The sequence below is a fragment of the Chiloscyllium punctatum genome, chromosome 51, assembly GCF_047496795.1.
Source record: "Chiloscyllium punctatum isolate Juve2018m chromosome 51, sChiPun1.3, whole genome shotgun sequence".
Taxonomy (NCBI): Eukaryota; Metazoa; Chordata; class Chondrichthyes; order Orectolobiformes; family Hemiscylliidae; genus Chiloscyllium; species Chiloscyllium punctatum.
In genome coordinates, this window is record NC_092789.1 from 27,813,500 (window position 1) to 27,819,587 (window position 6,088).

Genomic DNA, 6,088 nt, shown 5'->3' on the forward strand with positions numbered 1-6,088 from the left:
TTTCAGGCATATGAATGGGTGTGCAGCTCACAGATCATAAGACAATATATTGAGCAGGGTGTGGGGACATTCAGGGAATTAAGGTTGCAGAACACTTAATTCCTTTTGTGGAGTCCGCAGAATCTTACAGGGAGAAAGAAGATAGCATGTACAGGACAATATTGTCGCGACACTGAGTGTGGAATTGACTGCTGAATGATTCAGGGCGGTGGGGTTGCTATGGACTGAAGAATGTTTCAGGGATAGGGAGTGGTCATGGACTGGAAAATAGTACAGGGACACGGAGCATGGTATGGAGTCGAGGATGTTATAGGGAAAGGGAAATTGGCAAAACCTGGAGAGAGGGTGGTATGGATTGGAGAATATTACAGGGACAGGAACGGTGATATGTACTGGACAACATTCCCGACATGGGGATTGTATCATGTCGTGGAGAATGTTACAGTGACATTAAGGATTGTACGAACTGGACAATATTAAAGGGACAGGAAGGGTAACATGGACTGCAGAATATTAGAGAGAGAAAGGATTTTATGCAGTGGATGATATTTCATAGAGAGTGGGTCTTGTGCATGCTGGAAGACGTGACAGGGTTAGCTTGGTTTCTTGTGACTGAAAGGGGGTTGCAATCGCAGAGAGGTTTGTCAGAGATGAGAGTCCCTTCGGATATTAGGATGGGCTACAGTAAGAGGAGATATTTACAGAGAGAAGGAGGATGTAATGGCCTCAAATTCGTCACACCGATAGGGAAACATATAACAACTGAAGGAGTTTCAACAGATTGGGATGAATTTAGAGACTGAAAAATGCTCATATGCTACGAGGGATAGAGAAGGTATCCGCAGTTTGGTGGATAAAGTTTTGAAGTTGATTACACCGATGGCGATCACTGTATGGTCTGGAAGGGAGTTTGCAGTGGCTTGGAGCATTTACACAGTATAGAGTGAGTACGAGTGGCAAGAAAAGTTTACAGAAATAGCGATGGTATTAGAGGTTGCAGGAAATTATAAAAATGAGTAGAATCTTCTCAATTGTGTGATGTCCACTGCCATGTGAGTTTTACGAACTAGAGTAGCTCACTATAACATGAGTCTGAAATAAGTTAAAGAAGTGGGAGTATTACAGAGACGGGAAATCAATGCAGACAGTCAGAGAGATCGAGAATGTCGGAAGGTCTGGTGCAGCTTACGCCGATCTGAGGGTTGCAGCACTTGATAAAATATAATAAGCGTTGACGGACAGAAGGTTGTTACTGAGATATCGAAAGCTTTTGGAGTTTTCAGACATTGCAAGAGTTGTGGTGTCGAGAGTAAATTTCGCAGATAGGGATGGCTGTTAGAGCTGCAGGCACTTCCAGAGACAGGGAGTTATCTGAGCCAGGGAGAACTGTAGTGATTGGTGGATACAGAGATGGCGATGGCTGGAGGAGAAAAGAGAAAGAGGAGAAACAAAGCAGAAGGTGGAGGATTTTGTAGAGATGAGGCGACCTGTAGGAGTGTGTGATGTTTACAGACATATGGAGGTGTGCAGCACTCCCAGTAATCAGTGGTTTGGAGCAGTGTCCAGACTCTTGCAGGTTTCAGAATTAAGAAGGAATCGAGCAACAGAAAGTTATTGCAGAAAGCTAGAGGGATATCAACTTGGGCACTTGTGTTCTGTGCCCGCTGAGGGTCATCAGAATTAGAGTTGACCTCATTGGTACGGATTCACAAGGGAATGTTTAGGGTGGATCCTGGAAGGATGTGACGTTCTTCTCTTGGGAGACACAAACAAGGAGACTCAGTTTGACAAAGAGACTTCCTGTATAATATGGAGAAGGGAACAGTGTTTTATTTTCATTGACGCAAACCTAAGTCAAGTTTGTTTCTACACAGCTCTTTGGCATTTGACAGGACAATAAAGAACAACGTCATTGCGTACTGCAGGAGTTTGCAGACGAAAGCCAGGCTGTAAGAGCTGAAATTGGTTAAAAAGAGGGGAAGCGTTCAGCAGCAGAAGGGGATTACATTTGGGACTGGAGAACGGAAAAGGTTCGCTTCATGACAGGTAGATAACTATATGGCACAAGGCTAGAGACAACAGGAAGTTTCCAAAATCTCGAAATGTCATTTACTCAGTGAACTGCTCTCTCCCTGTCTAGTGACGAACCCCACGTAAAAAAAACAGGTCCTGGTGCTCAGAGGCCAGTGCAGTAACACTGACCCAGTATCGGTATTTACAGTGTTACAGCCGAGCCACAAACAATCCGTCTCTGTTACAGTCACATGATGACTAAATCGGCACAGCAAAGAATATCAGCACTCAGATTCCCTGGGTATAAAATCCTCTGAATGATTGTCTACAGAAAAGGACAGAATCCACAAAACCCCATTGCATAAGTCTGGCTAAATGGAAAAGCTGACATTCTCTGCATTTGACCAGCGATTACTGCATATCACAGAACTGCCACTTAAAAATAATGAAAACAGTAAAGAATATTCCAATTGAAGGCTTTGATAAGGTGAGCTTTGGTCGTTTATGCAGATCTCGAGGTCACATGAGGAGCAACAGATCAGTACCAGACACATAGACAGAATGAGTAAATAGATTGCCATCTGATATCACATCTCCCCGCCTGGGAATTTGAAGCTGTGCTCATCCATTCCAGTAAAGAGTCCCAGCATCAGCTTAGCGAGGAACCAGATTTGTGTATTTACAGAAACAAAATATTTTACCGTTGAATCCCACAAACAAATCAGATCAAGATTGTACCTTCCTTCAGATTTCACAACCCATTCTCGATCCCATCCTGCAGGTTCCGTGAATCCCGCTTCCTCTAATCTCCTGCAGGATTCACTTTCCTTCTTATATTTCTAACATCGAACATAGAACATAGAACATAGAACATAGAACAATACAGCACAGAACAGGCCCTTAGGCCCACGATGTTGTGCCGAACTTCTATCCTAGATTAAGCACCCATCCATGTACCTATCCAAATGCCGCTTAAAGGTCGCCAATGAATCTGACTCTACCACTCCCTCGGGCAGCGCATTCCATGCCCCCACCACTCTCTGGGTAAAGAACCCAGCCCTGACATCTCCCCTATACCTTCCACCCTTCACCTTAAATTTATTTCCCCTTGTAACACTCTGTTGTACCCGGGGAAAAAGTTTCTGACTGTCTACTCTATCTATTCCTCTGATCATCTTATAAACCTCTATCAAGTCACCCCTCATCCTTCGCCGTTCCAACGAGAAAAGGCCGAGAACTCTCAACCTATCCTCGTACGACCTACTCTCCATTCCAGGCAACATCCTGGTAAATCTTCTCTACACCCTCTCCAAGGCTTCCACATCTTTCCTAAAGTGAGGCGACCAGAACTGCACACACTACTCCAAATGTGGCCTAACCAAAGTCCTGTACAGCTGCAACATCACATCACGACTCTTGAATTCAATCCCTCTGCTAATGAACGATAATACTCCATAGGCCTTCTTACAAACTCTATCCACCTGAGTGGCAACCTTCAATGATCTATGTACATAGACCCCAAGATCCCTCTGTTCCTCCACCTGACCAAGAACCCTACCATTAACCCTGTATTCCGCATTCTTATTTGTTCTTCCAAAATGGACAACCTCACACTTGGCAGGGTTGAACTCCATCTGCCACTCCTCAGCCCAGCTCTGCATCATATCTAAGTCCCTCTGCAGCCGACAACAGCCCTCCTCACTGTCCACAACTCCACCTATCTTTGTATTATCTGCAAATTTACTGACCCACCCTTCGACTCCCTCCTCTAAGTCATTAATAAAAATTACAAACAGCAGAGGACCCAGAACTGATCCCTGCGGAACTCCACTTGTAACTGGACTCCATGCTGAATATTTACCATCTACCACCACTCTCTGACTTCGACCGGTTAGCCAGTTTTCTATCCAATTGGCCAAATTTCCCTCTATCCCATGCCTCCTGACTTTCCACATAAGCCTACCATGGGGAACCTTATCAAATGCCTTACTAAAATCCATGTACACTACATCCACTGCTCTACCCTCATCCACATGCTTGGTCACCTCCTCGAAGAATTCAATAAGACTTGTAAGGCAAGACCTACCCTTCACAAATCCGTGCTGGCTGTCCCTAATCAAGCAGTGTCTTTCCAGATACTCGTAAATCCTATCCCTCAGTACCCTTTCCATTACTTTGCCTACCACAGAAGTAAGACTAACTGGCCTGTAATTCCCGGGGTTATCCCTATTCCCTTTTTTGAACAGGGGCACAACATTCGCTACTCTCCAGTCCCCTGGTACCACCCCAGTTGCCAGTGAAGACGAGAAGATCATTGCCAACGGTACTGCAATTTCCTCTCTTGATTCCCACATAATCCTCGGATATATCCCGTCAGGCCCGGGGGACTTGTCTATCCTCAAGTTGTTCAAAATGTCCAACACATCTTCCTTCCTAACAGGTATCTCTTCTAGCTTATCAGTCCGTTTCACACTCTCCTCTTCAACAATACGGTCCCTCTCGTTCGTAAATACTGAAGAGAAGTACTTGTTCAAGACCTCTCCTATCTCTTCCGACTCAATACACAGTCTCCCACCACTGTCCTTGATCGGACCTACTATCGTTCTCGTCATTCTCAGGTTTCTCACATACGCAGAGAATGCCTTGGGGTTATCCTTGATCCTATCCGCCAGGAATTTTTCATGACCTCTCTTAGCTCTCCTAATCCCTTTCTTCAGGTCCCTTCTGGCTATCCTGTATCCCTCCACTGCTCTGTCTGAACCTTGTTTCCTCAACCTTATGTAAGCCTCCTTCTTCCTCTTTACTAGACATTCAACCTCCCTCGTCAACCAAGGCTCCCTCACACGACCATTTCTTTCCTGCCTGATCGGTACATACATATCAAGGACACGTCGTATCTGCTCCTTGAAAAAGTCCCACATTTCCACCACATCCTTCCCTGACAGCCTATGCTCCCAACGTATGCTCCTCAAATCCTGTCTTACAGCATCGTAATTTCCCTTCCCCCAATTGTAAAAACTTCCTTGTTGTGCGCACCTATCTCTCTCCATAACCAAGGTCAAAGTCACAGAATTGTGGTCGCCATCACCAAAATGATCACCCACTAACAAGCCCACCACTTGTCCCGGTTCATTACCGAGTACCAAATCCAATATGGCCTCCCCTCTGGTTGGACAATCTACATACTGCGTTAGAAAAGCTTCCTGGACACACTGCACAAACACCGCCCCATCCAATCTACTTGATCTAAAGAGCTTCCAATCTATATTTGGGAAGTTGAAGTCGCCCATGACTACGACCCTGTGGCTTCTGCACCTTTCCAAAATCTGTTTCCCAATCTGTTTCTCCACATCTCTGCTGCTATTGGGGGGCATATAATAAACACCCAACAAGGTGACTGCACCTTTCCTATTTCTGACTTCAGCCCATACTACCTCCAGAGGCAGATCCCCCTCAAACTTCCTTTCTGCAGCCGTTATTCCATTTCTAATTAGCAATACCACCCCCCCTCCTTTTTTACCACCCTCCCTAATCTTACTGAAACATCTGTAACCATGAACCTCCAACAGCCATTCCTGTCCCTCATCTATCCATGTTTCCGTGATGGCCACAACATCGTAGTCCCAGGTACCGATCCACGCCTTAAGTTCAGCCACCTTATTTCTGATACTCCTTGCATTGAAGTATACGCACTTGAGCCCATCTCCGTGTCCGCAAGTAGTCCCTGTCAGTGCTACCTTCTCCACAGCCTCCCTACAGTCTTGAACATCCTGACACACAGCTAGCTTACTTGCTGGACTACAAGTCCGGATCCCATCCCCCTGCCAAATTAGTTTAAACCCCCCCGAAGAGTGCTAGCAAACCTACCCCCCAGGATATTGGTGCCCTTCCGGTTCAGGTGCAACCCGTCCTGTTTGCACATGTCCCACCTTCCCCAGAATGCAGTCCAATTGTCCAAATATCTGAAGCCCTCCCTCCTACACCAGCCTTGCAGCCACGTGTTCAAATGCACTCTCTCCCTATTCTTTGCCTCTCTGTCACGTGGCACCGGCAACAACCCAGAGATGACGACTCT